Genomic DNA, 14532 nt, shown 5'->3' on the forward strand with positions numbered 1-14532 from the left:
ATGAGAAATTTGTCCGTCCGTCGCGTAAGACGAATGCAATGGCTCATAACCACGTAAAGCAGAGGCTACAAGCGCTCAGCGAAGTGAAGCGAACAGCGCATACATTCATTCAGATCACCCATACAATACACAGAACAGCACACGTTTCAATAAAGAACAAGTGCAAAACAAGCATCCGAACCATGAATCAACATTGCATGCTCCCTCAGCAATTGTAGTGGTGGTTTTGTAACAGCTTAGCTGGACATACAGGTTGATAAGGACCGATAATAGTTCGTAAGGGTCGGATCGTGTTCGATAAGGTTGATAACGACCGATGAGGGTTTATAAGGGTTTATGCTGGTCGAATCAAGTTTCATAACATTGATGATGACACCGGGCAGCGTGGGGATTAGCAAGCGGCACAATGCTTGTGCATACTTAGGCAACTCCTAGAGGAGGTTCTGCGTGATTTCGTTTTTCAGCTCGGAAGTATAACTAAAATCATGCGTGCCTGTTAAGTGTACGCAAATCTCGCACGTTATACGCGAAGGTAAGGTTGTGAAGGTTTGAGAAAGTGGAGCCGCAACCACTGAACTACACCGGGTCAATTGTTGTAGGGCCTGCTGTGAGCCACACGATTGCTTAGCTGAGCAAATTGGTAATCTCTTGAGAATACTTCTCGGAGCCCCGCTTTGTCGGGAATATTTCCTCTCGTAAGGTGACTCTTACAATGTCCTCGTAGCGCAGCAAAACACTGGTCTGACGATCGTTCGGACATGACTAACCTGATTCCGGGCTTTTAAATGCAGTCGCACGAAATCGCTTGGAAATACGAAGGAAACATACAATGCGTTTGTTTCTCCACAGACTCAGTCGTACTGTGGGGAAACAAGCTTCTAGTTTATGGCAGCGGTATTTCCCGTACACAACTTTTTGTAGCGTTAGCTACACTCTTAAAAAAAAGAGAGTCAAAAGAGAGTCACGACTACCTCGACTCTCTTTTTTCAGACGCTGACTACCTTTTCTTCCAAAGGTAGTCACGAAGCGAAGTCGGGACTCACGCATGAAATGGAGGACTCCCATGAAGGGAGTCAGTGATAAGCACCTTATCCAATCAACCAATGTGGATTCATTGGATCACTCAATGAAATAGTTGGTTGACTATACCAAAGAAAACAAAACAATGCAGGCTAACTATAGGCGCAAAAAGTAAAACGCATTTCATTCAGTGCTTCATTACTGAATTATCAACATAGCAAGAAATGCAAATTGTTTTTTTTAATATTCAGTAAGAAATTACAGAAGCAGGATGGCAAAACGCCAACTTCATAGTGAAAACACTGGATGGTATTTATATACAACGCGGTTTACATACATATCTGTTTTGTATTTAAAGATTCCTCAAGGGAAGCAATAAGGGGCGGAAGTACATAAATATTGATTTAACATGCATAGAATAAAAAAAAAAGAAATGGAAATATAACATGAATATACACTCAATGTCAATGAAAAACAAACTATGAAGTCCACCAAGTTGCACGCGGAACTCATCATTCACTGAAGCTGATGGAGCGTACCGAGTAGAGGTGCACAGCTATTTGTGTCGCCTCCTAGTAAACACGATTAATTCGGGTCGTGTACCAGTGAGCAAAAATAATAATTAGCAATTCAAGGTTGTTTTTCTTATTATCGTTGCAACACATCTTTATTTATGTTTACCACAATGTTGTAAATAAAACAAAATAATATATAAAAAACCAGTCATGGGTCTTATGACCCTTTCTAGCCTGCTAAAGCATAGCCTCTGAGAACTGTTTCAAACGCAGCGGTGACGGCGTAAGTAAAATGGGCTTGCAGTACAGAAAAAAAGCACAACCTTCGAGATTCACAATTACTTTCACGGTCGTTGGCGGTTTTGATGCTCGTAGTACAGTGGTTGGCTTATGGCTTTCGCATTTACTTCGACTTTGGATACGCAACTGTGAAAAGCGCGGCAGCGGTAGCAGCGGTTACTCCTCAGAATCTGAAACCACGCCGGCGGTTCTTTATTCCATGACGGCGGCAAGCCTGCGACCGTCGAAACGCGAGTGGGATTTTTCTCTTGCGTCCGTTGCGCCTGCGATACCCGACAACTGTAGCAGCATGTCATCTGATCTGACTTCAACTGAAGGCTCGCCGACTGATGCGGAAGCAGTTTACCTCGTTTCGCACGGGCACCAAAGAAAATTGTGAAGTTCACAGGCGCCCGGAAGCTCGCCGACCTTCACGAAAGTTTGCGGATGGGTGGGTTCGCGCACCTGATGACATGCAACGATCTCCTAATACAGGTGAGCATGAAGGTTCTGCGTGTTATGGAGTGTAAAGATGATTTGGTCACTGTTTGGTTCGTATGGGCAAAATAGCAACAGTATGCGTAGCGGAAATGTCGAGCACGAGTAGTAACTGTTGAGTTGTTTCACGTTTACCTGACAGTCCGAGTGTTACGAAATTGCCCTATGTCACTTCACTGTGCTGCCAATTACAAATATTTTCGGCTCGTCGCTGACATTGACACGTGAAGCGCATACTTGCCCTTAGGAACGCATCGTTGCTCGATCAACTTAAGTTTTTGCCTAGGGGAGAAATGGAAAGGAAACTAAACGTTTTCGGGACTTCCGTCTTCTGAAAACTTTTGCGGTTGGTTTACTACTGATTTGAGCTCAGGTGTGCAATCGCTACCCTATTACATGGGGAAAGGTGAAGTACTAACAGCTTCAAACAATGTAATGGTGCTTTAGTTTGTGTAACCGGTCGTAGTATGCCATAATCTGCAAATTTCTGTAGCATTTAACCAATAAACAGACAAGACGAGGAAAACAGGAGTGTTGTCTGCCTTGTTATTTGTTTGCTGCAGTAATCCTGCAGTAATAAAGTTAAATTCAACCAACCCAGGAAAAACATTCATTGACATTTTCAGCAACAGGACTATGAAAACGTTGTGCAATCAACTATATGGTTCTATCTTTGGGAAATCATCTATTCCTATATACTGATTGTTGCTGGCATTGCTAAATAAGCTCAAACTTGTTTGCTCAATGTGTCCTGCACTTAGCTCACATATGGGCCGCAGGATTAGTGTTGTGCTGTGCTGTTATGGCTTTAAATAACAAACCTATTTGGGACACTACAGCAACCATAGAAAAAGGCTAAAAATTAATCAATGCCTGTTCAGTGTCCACTGGTTCAAACCTATTGATAAACCACTGGTGTATGCTTTCAGGTCAAAGATCGGTTCCCGTGCTATGTCAACATGAATGAAAGCACAGCAGTGCATGATGGGGCGTTCATTAACTTATTCGTCTCCCAAAGCCACTCTGAAGCATCAGAGGCGCCAAAACAGCTGTATGCTTATCCGTATGTCTTATCCAATCTGTACTCGTTAGTTAACTCTGTATGACTAAAGTCTGTCATATGCTGGAAGGATAAAATAACGGTATTTGAGCAATACTTTAAAGGGGTCCTGAAACACTTTTCTAAGTAATCATAGAATATCATCATTATTAAATTACGTCACCTCAAAAATTTCCTTCCACAAAAGTTTTCGAATCCTTCAAGGACAAGTGAAGTTAGACATAATTATCGCACCGATAAGTGTTTTTTTGTCTGCTTTCATTTCCACTAGCATGCTGGAAGCTGCACAGGGGAGTTGGCAAGGGGGCACAAGAAAGCAATGCCCCGTTGCTGTCCGTAGGGTGAACGCAAGGCGGCTCGTGGCGGCCGCAATTTCTACGCTGCGCTTTTCATCTCTGAAGCCATGCGCAGCAGCGTGCAGTCGTCATGTTCAGAAAAGCAGTGCAAAGGTGAAATGGCTGTTTTGTCTTTTTGAGGTCAAATACATATATATATATTTTGTTTATTTAACTCAAATGAGCAATAATGGTATTAATGAGAATGTTCTTGCGATCACGAAATCAGCCAATAGCTGTTGTGGGTCTAGCTGCTTGCGATGACACTGCATAACAACTATGCTTAAGTGAGAGCAAGCAATTTTTAACTGCTTTTGCACGAGATTGTGAATTCTCTGCTGCATGTCGTGTAATATTTTGTTCACACTCCCACAGGAGCCTCGTTAACAGAGTGGCAATGCTTTCTTACTATGCACTAAGTGTTTCAGGGCCGAATTAAAGCTTTGTTACTAATGAAAAGGCATTGATAGGTTTAGATAGAAAGACAATGAGGTTAGCCAGTGTAGACTGGCTGCACTTGGGCTCGAAAAGTACAATGTGCTCAATGCCTTCTGGGCTGAGAATGCTCTCAACCAGTGTCTAGAGCGTTCGGGTATTTTGAAAATTGTGGGTACAGCTGTTAAGGTGGGGGGGGGGGGTTAGACGTTGTTAGGCCCAAGCCGTAAATTTCTGATTTTGCGTTGTACTTATAGCACATGTTTATAGCTTTCAAAAAATATAAAACACTTGGCTATATGCGACTTCTAAGCCACTTATTTAATTCATTATATTTGTAGCGTCGACTGTAACGTGGGCATGACCTGTCGTCGAGACTTATGATATGAAGTTTCCATCGTATAAAAACGTCTTGCATTAGACAGTATTTTTGGTTTTGGTTTGTGACTTTCTTTCTTTTTGTAATGCATTTTACAGCCCTTAGGGAGCTCTTTGTAGCTCTCATGCGTTCCTCTTGCTTTTGTTTATGTTGGTGTGTGCTTTTCGGAGGGCACGTCACATCTGTGAAGGACCTATTTCATGCCTTTTAGTGTTGCTGATGAGGAAAACACATACATTGATACGAAATTGAAAGTTTTATTGCAACCGCTGCCGTGAAAGTGTACTAAACCATCTGGAGGTCACTCCTGTACATTTTTGTTTTTCCATGTGGATGCTATCAACAGACTCATGGCGGGTAAAAAAGCAATTTCAAGCTAAAGCTGAAGCATAACAGCACTGAAAGGACTGCAGAAAGAGAGGGAAATACTGTAAAGTTTAGTATGAAGATGACTAATCGTGGGATGTATTGATTAAGCAAGCAATTTGACACATCTATTCGCACATTTCTCAGAATGCGATGTTTCGACTTAGTCCCTTTTTCTAAAAAAACGGGCGTACGTGAACTAAATTTTGTGTACATGTCAGCTAGTGCCTCGTACAACTTTGCAACTGGAAGGAATATCTGCATGCTCATGGAAATTTAGAAAACAAATAAAATGCATGTCATATAGTGGCAATTGGTGACATGCTGTACACTCACGATAATTGATCAACAACTAGCTTAATCAGCCGCCCTCCTAATTTCTTATAGAAGATGCTTCTTCAAATTGGTATTCATGGCTAATTTTCCCTTGTGTGCATTTCTTAGTAGTAAACTCATTTGAAGTAATAATTAAATTCTTTTATAATCTGTTTTGGTGAATGTATTGTTAGAGTGTGAACTCTGGTCATCATCATCAGTTTATCTTGGCTATTGCAGGTCCAAAGGATATACTGTTACCCCTCTCCTGTGTCAAACCCATCCGATAAATTTTATAACCTCTGTCTGGTCATGCACCTAATGCTTTCATAGTGCAGTTAACCGAACAAATTCTCCCATCTGATGAATCACAGTTCACCTGCTGGATATTTCATGGAAATGGTTGCACTACAGTGCTGTTGCATATTGTTTTTTTGTATATTGTTTTATGTAGAAGGTTTATGCACACTTTTGTAAACATCAGGTACCCGAATAAGCTGTACAACATTGCTGCAAGGTGCCTTGGTAAACCAGTACCCAGCCCTGAGGAACAGATTGGACTCTGGCTATGTAAGAGCATTTCCTTGGAAATTTCCTTCATTTTGATTTCTTTGGCACATCTAAAGGTTGAAATATGCTGTCAAAGTCTTTCTTAGCACTTCGTAATGTTTATGGCCATTGTTTCTCGCAACTGTTCTCGTCTGTGTGCTTGTCATTGAGTAGACATGCTGTGATCTATAAGCTTTGCAGCTTGACTAAATTTGAAGATGCCAACAGCAGCTCTGCATCTGAGGTGCAATACGGCCACCTTCTGTAAAATTAATTGCATGCTCAGCTAAATATACAATTGGTTGAACAATATATTTTGTACCTGTAGTCATTTATGCATAAAAATTTTGACCAAACTAATACAGAAAGAAATTACTCAACTGCTGTGTTGAAAGGTGTGCTAAGATAGCTCGACTGGTACATTTTAGAACATGAAGGAAACAGTGCAAAAAACAAGTTAAGATTAGGGCAACTCTGTTTTTACTGTGTACTGTTTTCAATTTATTACACAACCTGAAAACCGGAAGCCACTGAACTGGTATTTATGTAAAGTCAGTTGCTTTCACTTCATTCTAGTTCTCCTGGCACATGCACCTGAAAAACAAGTACAAAATCTTAAAGCTTAAATCTCCTAATTTATCTAAATTGCACTGTTGTTCCCACTTGCTGCTACATAACTGTCAACTGCATCAGAGCTGCTCTTGCAAAATTGTGTGTACTAGGTATCCTGAAACTGATAATTGCTGTACCAATGTTAGCTTCAGCTAATGGTAAACACATCATAATAAATAAGACGAATAATGCAAAACAACAGTATCTGAAAAAGCATACCACCATGTTTGACAAGTAGTCAGAAAGTGTTGCTATGTATCATTGCTGTTAATTGGTGCTCTTTTTCGCATTAGAACGCCTTTAGATTAATAACAGTGCATCTACTTCTGTAACAATTTTTATTTCTTGTCGTGAAATAATGCATCTAAAATAATAAATTTCACAATCAGTTATTTCTGTAACTATGATGACTAGCCTGATCTCACTTAAATGTTCATGCTCCAGGTTGAATTTTTTTTCGGCTGAGTTTGCTTTGTATATACAGAAAATTTGTTTAAATTTGGAGGACACACACAGTCATGACTGAAAGGAATAAAGTGATGTTGGTCACAAGCTGTTTTTCAGCATTAATTAAGGAAGCCACAATGCTATTTGAATATAAAACTTATTCCCAGTGAATAGCTTCTGTTGACTGCCAAGGAACCGTGGAGTGCAGTACAGCAGCAGTATGGTAGCAATGTAAGATCTGCTCACAATTGATTGTTTACATGGCGTTTAATTGAAACGTGCTACTGAGTCACGAGAAAGCACAGCAGAAAGGAAACAGATGATACCATTTTTTTATTGTAGCTCGTTCATGCATTTCACTTCGACATGTATAATGAACTAGCCCCAAATTCAGGTGGAAACAGCGCTAAGGATACAAAGTGAAAGCACATTGAGGAAATGACACGTTGCACTGAGTATTTTTATATGCGTCCTCACATAATCCAAGTGTGTCCACCTGAATAGGAGTAACAAACTAGCAGATATGTTCACATTAGCTTGGCCCATCCTTCAGCTTTCTGAACTTATCATTACATAATTCTAAGGAAACTATAACTTGAATCAGTGCCTGTATAGTATGTTTTTCAAATACGTAGTTATTGCTAGTTTTTCTTAAACAAACAAAAAAGTACAATGTAATATAATGAGCAAGGTTTTCATGTTTGGTCCAACCATTGAAAGGCCAAGTGAACCACAGCGGAAATTAAATGTGGTTTTATTGAACTGTAGAAGTCATAAAAGATATAAAAAAGATAACTTGCCACTGGTGGGAGCAAAACCCACATCTTGCAAATTGAGCATGCAATAGTCTACTCATTGAGCTGTGGTAGTAGCTGTCCTCTCATTCACATTCTTGGGGATTTGTGTATGTGTACTAAATGTGGCCCAGCACCAAACTCATAATCATGGCAGAAGATGTGGCACATACTTTTACCTGCAACCATCACAAAGGGGATGACCCTTAGGAGCAGGCAGCAGGCCTATAAGTATTTGCATTCATAACAGCATTGGTGCCTTCAGGTAGCATACAGTGCCATCTGCCTGCTCTTAAATGTCATGTACCACATGACGCCTACGGTTCAACGAACATGCAGCAGCGTCAGCCATGGCCTTGAGTGGTGCTAACAGTTCCAGGGCCATATCTTGTAAACATAACAAATGCGGAATGAGGTGAATGGGAGAATAACCTTCATCGTGCTTAACTGATACAGGCTCACATGTGTAATGCATATGACGTGGGTTTGCCCCCACTGGTGGCAAGTTGTTTTTTGCCTACTTTCCTTTCCAATGTTTAGTTATTTTACATTTCAATAAAATCACATTTAATTTACCCTGTACTTTCCGTGGCCTAATTATCTGTTGGCTGCATACAGTCTTGATTAACAAAAATCTGGCCCATTTGTTCCACCTATTCATGTTTGACCCACTTGCAGTACACTTCCATAAGCATCACCCATTAAATAGCCGAACACATCTTGCGAATATCCTTTTTTGTAGATAGCTATATGCAGTTAGCTGCTTATAGCTGTATATACCTACACAGGAGACCCTGATCATGAGAAGAAATTTACAGAAGAAAAAATTGGGTTGGAGTGCATATGGCAGGCATTGTCAAATGCTGACTGGGAGCTTACCACTGCCATTGAAAAGTGTACAATCATTGCATTCTACCAGTGCTAACATATGGGCCAGAAACTTGGAGGTTAACAAAGCTCGAGAACAAGTTAAGGACCACACAAAGAGCGATGGAACGAAAAATGTTAGGCCTAACGTATCAGAGAGCAAACGGGGATAGCCGATATTGTAGTTGACATTAAGAGGAAGAAATGGAGCTGGGCAGGCCATGTAATGCGTAGGATGGATAACCGGTGGACCATTAGAGTTACAGAATGCATACCAAGAGAAAGGAAGCGCAGTCGAGGATGGCAGAAAACTAGGTGGGGTGATAAAGTTTGGAAATATGCAGGCGAAGGTTGGAATCAGCTAGCGCAAGAAAGGGGTAATTGGAGATCGGAGGGAGAGGCCTTCGTCCTGCATTGGGGGGGAAATTTATATAGACTGATGATGATGATCTGCAGTTACTATTTATTCACTACCCATTTAGCATTGAATTGTGCCACCGAAATTCCCTAAGTGGACTGCTGTATGATTGTATGAATCTTATAAGCTGTTGCTGCTGGCAGTTTTATACTTGCTAGTTTACTTAATAATTACAAGCAGCGAAATTGGTCAGCAGCTGCAGCCCTTTCACTGCTGTAATTTTTCTCTTCAGATGCAAAAGGCGTGAGCGCCATCATGGTTCTACCATTTCTTGTCAATGAGCAAGGGGACGACATGTTCACAAAAATGGTTAGAAGTTTGAGCTCCTTACACGACCAAGTACACAGTGTCAGTATGAGGCAATTGTGAATATGTACAGGGCCCGGAATATTTCGCTGCACCTGTTCAAAGAAACGTTTTGCACCCACCGCTACACCGTTCTTGGTCAAGTTTTGCAAAATGATTGCATTTTGGGGGCTGCTTCGTTTAGTATGACATTTACTACAGTTAATTGCCTGGTATTAAGAAAAAAGTGCAAATTTGCCTTCGCTTGTGGGGATGCGAGCTGCTGCAGCGATGGCGCTACCATAAACATGTGTCGCCGCCTGCCGGCAGCTGCAGAATGCAGGCGATCAGGGACATTTGCAGTGTGTTCATGAGCAGGCAACACATGGTAAACCCAGTGGTAAACATCCTTGACCGGCTGCTTTTTGCAGCTGCCGGCAGGCGGCGACACAGGTTTATGCCAGCGCTGTCGCCGCAGCAGCTCGCATCCCCGTAAGTGAAGAAAAATTTGCACATTTTTCTTAAAAACCAGGCAGTTAACTTTGGTAAGCGTTATACTAAACGAAGCCGACCCCAAATTGGGATTGTTCTGCAAAATGTGAACAAGAACAGTGTAGCGGTGAGCGCAAAACCTTCTTTTGAACATGCGCGGCATAATATTCAAGACCCTGTATAACTGTGGGGAAATTTCAGAGCTAGAAAACCACCAAGATACAGAATTGGAGTATATCCTTAAGTTAAAATGAGATAATTTTGTTAAACTTGATTATTAAGGCTTAAGAAGTGTCAAGCAATTAATCAGTGTGTGCAGGCACTTTATGTGTGGCATTCTATTTACTCAAATTATTAGTGGTACTTTTTGTTGGGCTTTGAAAGCAATGAAAGTAACCAGAGAAACCATTTATGCTCTCTACCTAATGGACATTATCAAAGCAATTAAATATGTCAAAGTGGCAGATCAGATCACATGACAGAGCAAATCTTGTGCAACCATCCATGGCTGCACATATGATCTTGCAAAACCAAGTTATGAAAATTGAACTGCAGCTTATGGTACTCTTTTTTTTGTAGCACAATAAAATGGGTACTTACTGCTTTTGAAGTAAAAGCTTAGAACTGTTCTAATTTTCTGGTAATATAACAAACTATTTTTGCCTACTTCAAACAGAAATGAGCAATTTTGGTCTTTTTCTCTGCGTGATTTTTCATTTCGGCAACACTTACCTAAAATAAAAGTCAGTTCTTTAAAACCTTGTCGCAGAGCAACCCGTATTGTTTTTGTGCACCAACAATTTATGTATTTATATGTTTGCTTTGCAGACGCCAGAACAGGAGTTTGCCCACCCCACATTGCTGTACACTGGCGACAACCGCATCTCTTCCAAGGCCCTGTGTGTGAAGTGTGGATATGTATGTGTAGATGTATTGGACTTCACTTCCGGTGTAACGGGGTTATTTTTATTTTCTATGTACTGGGGCTTTCAACATCGAATACATCAGCTCTGCGGAGCAGACACTCTCATTGCTGCAACACATGATTGAAATGAAAACGAAAACGACAAAACTAGGCGCCAAGTCCCAACAGCTTTAATAGCACGGTTAACTGCTAGAGCTAACAAAATCACAGCCAGTACTGAGCAGGCTGAGAAATCTGACTAAGCTGCTAAAGTCGTCTTGAAATGCACCTTCCTGTATGCACTTAGCCTTTTTTGTTTCTTTTTTTTAACGCTCAGGCTATTTTGGTGTTCGTAGCCTTGGATTATGCAGCTGAGTAATACTGCCAATAGCTAGTCAAACCTCGAAAACTTTATTTTGTTTAAATGTTATTCATAGTTTTTGTATTATGGGACATAAAGCAAACACTCACCAATAATATTTTAAAAAATAGTGAAATTACAAGAAATTGTATTTCGGAGCCAGTATGGGTCCTTTGTTCCCAAATGACAGCAGAGGCAATGGTTTGGTTCTGTACAGGTGAGATGGCGGAGAGCGCATGCATAGATGACAGGCAGATTATCGTGTGACCTTCCTATCGCTTAGCACGTCATCTGAATATGCTGTGATTTTAGTAGTAATTGCATTGGTAATATTGCAGTGGCAATTATGGATGCCTAGTGCTAGTGTATAGAAGGCCCTGTTTTCTCCTGGTGTTCGGATAATGCGTCGGAAATAAGGTTGCTTTTAAAGAGCTAGTGCTTATCCTGCTTTGGGTGCTTCTTAACGTTGCCAGATTGACAGTGAATTACATTTTTTGCATGTGAATATGTACATGGAGCCAAGTTAGTTCAATCTTCCAAAGGGGTCCTTCATGTACACCAGTTCACCACATAGCTTGCTGGAAGGGACATGTGCCACCCAACCATTGCAGTCATTCAACACTCTGGCAAAAGTCTCGCTCATGCCACATACATACAGGATGGTAGCACGCTTGCTTTTCTTGCTTACCACTTAGCGGATGGGCGCTGAGGCACGATGTTCTTGCTCACTTGGCAGTTTTAGCGGCTGGCCAAGACATTGCGTGTCATTTAGCATCAAGATCAACTCTGCTTTTTGCCTTGTATGACTTGAGCAAAGACCGAAAAGCGAGGTTACTAGTGATGAGGCGGCCAACCTTTGTGGCCCTTGTGGTGTACAGAAAGAACATCTAGGTATTTTGACATGTGTGAGTTTGCGATGAACCCTCGTGGCAAGGCCATTGGTGATTCGTTCCTTGAGAACATCAATGGATGCAATGTACCTCTTCTCTCAGGCTCTTCGTGTGCTGTAAACTGATGCTTTCCTTACAAAGTTAAGTGCTTTTTCTGATTGCTATATGTACTGTCACTAAAGGTCACTGTGATGTGCGCATATTTTATTGAATAAAATTTGTACATGTTTTAACTGTTGTGTTGTTCTTTCAGATCTGAACCGAAGCAGATCGAAATTTGATGCAAACAGGGAGGCAGTGCTAATGGAAACATTTAGAGGTGAGACAGCAGTCTTTTTTTGACAAATTGGATGATAGGATGGCCAAGAAGTAGCACTTTTGAAACATAATTTGATGTACTTACTATGCAAGCTGCACATGGATTTTTAAGTGGTATTATTCGTCATGCCCTGTTTTACATTTATCTGGTCTTTAGTCATATTTATTTTCTTCTACTGGCATCGATGTTGTATCATTGCTTTGATATGGTGAAATTTTAAATTTGTCGTTAATTATCAATATTGAAATTTAATTATTCTGCCCATGTATGCCTCCATGGCATATTGAAATAAACAAGCCCTTTGTCATGGCAAAGAAATAACATTCTTGTTCAAGAAATAAATTTTTTTCTCAAATACCTGAAATGCTATATTACGTAACATTGGACATATTAGCGCTGTTCAGTTTGCCTTGTACACCACATCCCCCCCCCCCCACAAAAAAACATGCTGGATGTTGCAACTGACGCATAGTATTTCTCAAGGTTGGCCATTGATTCCAATTTAGCAAATCAGATTGCTGTCTTCTATTTTTACCAGGTATGATGCTGATGCATTTGAGGTTATTACATATGATAGTGAAATTTTGGCTCTTGGTGTTTAACTCATTGTGATGTTATGTGCTAACTGTTTTTTTCGTTGTCGCCTTAAAAAAGACAAGTCCACTTGTCGAAACGTTGGCTCCTGCTTTCATCTTGTTCTCATTTTGCTCAGTGTTCTTTTAGTTGTTTATAGTTTTGCAGTTTATTATAACATCTAATGGTGGCTGAGAGCTGCTGAATAGCTACGCGTTTGTTGCTTACACAAATTAAAATCTATATGTAGCGAGCTTCCATATTAGCTTAGGGATAGTCATTTGACTCCCCAGGCAGAGGTCACAGCAGCTGCTGTGAAGGGTCTGGTTGAGTACCAGGAGCTAGTTTCACCAATTCTTACCATGGTAGTCATGTACACCACCATTGTCATTCAATTGACTACCCTAGGAAGGGTCATGGTTGCCATTGCAAAGGGGTTCCATTGACTGCCAAGAGGTACTTGCATCGACCACTAAGGTAGTCGCATCAACTCTTGCCATGGTAGTCATGTACACCACCATTGTTTGTCAGTTGTCAAATGACTACCCTAGGAAGGGTCATGGTTGACATTGCAAAGGGGTTCCATTGACTGCCAAGAGGTACTTGCATCGACCACTAAGGTAGTCGCATCAACTCTTGCCATGGTAGTCATGTACACCACCATTGTTTGTCAGTTGTCAAATGACTACCCTAGGAAGGGTCATGGTTGCCATTGCAAAGGGGTTCCATTGACTGCCAAGAGGTACTTGCATCGACCACTAAGGTAGTCGCATCAACTCTTGCCATGGTAGTCATGTACACCACCATTGTTTGTCAGTTGTCAAATGACTACCCTAGGAAGGGTCATTGTTGCCATTGCAAAGGGGTTCCTCTGACTACCAAGAGGTACTTGCATCGACCACTAAGGTAGTCGTATCAACTCTTGCCATGGTAGTCATGTACACCACCATTGTTTGTCAGTTGTCAAATGACTACCCTAGGAAGGGTCATTGTTGCCATTGCAAAGGGGTTCGGCTGACTACCAAGAGGTACTCGCGTGGACCACTGAGGTAGTCGCATCAACTCCTGCTTTGGGAGTAATAGATACTCCTCAGTGCTCCTTGAGGGAGAGAGTCACCGGTACTGCAAGAGAGTCGCCGGTACTGTAATTCCAAGGGAGTCTATGTTACCACCCAAAAAGTGGTCATATGTGTGACGAGCAGATACACCTCAAAAAGAGTCGGTTGAGACTACCTTTTTTTAAGAGTGTACACTGGCCTAGCCAAGCCCGTTTCGCGCGGCACATCAAGAGCCGCGCTGCGCATGCGCAAGGATCAGTGATGTCACACGGCTTGCGCACCGGAGCCACCGGAGCCGGCACCTCTCGTGCACTCCGCCGCCGCCGCGCGCGACTCACCGCCGCCGGTCTGCGCATTCCAGAGGAGTGACGTCGTAGCCGTGGTAGACGCACTGGCGCCGGCGCGCGCTCGCTGTGCAGTCGCCGTCTGACACTGCGCTGGAGCCGCTGCGCTTCTGACTGGCGTTTGCCAGTGTGGTATAGCCATAGAGAAGGAGAGCGCAAATGCTGCTCAACAGCGCTGAAGAATGGAGAAGCTTGACTCATCGGATCCCGAAGTAGTTGCCTGGCAATTAGCGGTTGAGCGTAGGAGGAATGAACAGAAGAAGGCTAAACGTGCTGCGGAGACACTGGAGCAAAGGGAAGAACGTCTAGCAAAGCGCAAAAATAAATATACCTGTGCCACATAATACGTATACCGCGTGTGTGTCATTGGAGCAGCAGTAAGCATGGCAATCAAGCTAATCCTTGACAATCTAGACA

At 41.9% G+C, this 14532-nt stretch overlaps 1 long non-coding RNA gene across 1 annotated transcript; it reads left to right on the plus strand.

The window, feature by feature from the left end:
* The first annotated feature begins 2209 nt into the window (after positions 1-2209).
* LOC119455528 (uncharacterized) lies at positions 2210-12012 on the plus strand. Its single transcript, XR_005192974.2, has 4 exons — positions 2210-2309; positions 3644-3821; positions 5687-5772; positions 10495-12012. It is a non-coding gene; the product is annotated as an uncharacterized LOC119455528 (long non-coding RNA).
* The last annotated feature ends 2520 nt before the right edge of the window (positions 12013-14532 follow it).

The sequence above is a fragment of the Dermacentor silvarum genome, chromosome 1, assembly GCF_013339745.2.
Source record: "Dermacentor silvarum isolate Dsil-2018 chromosome 1, BIME_Dsil_1.4, whole genome shotgun sequence".
NCBI classification, from domain to species: Eukaryota; Metazoa; Arthropoda; class Arachnida; order Ixodida; family Ixodidae; genus Dermacentor; species Dermacentor silvarum.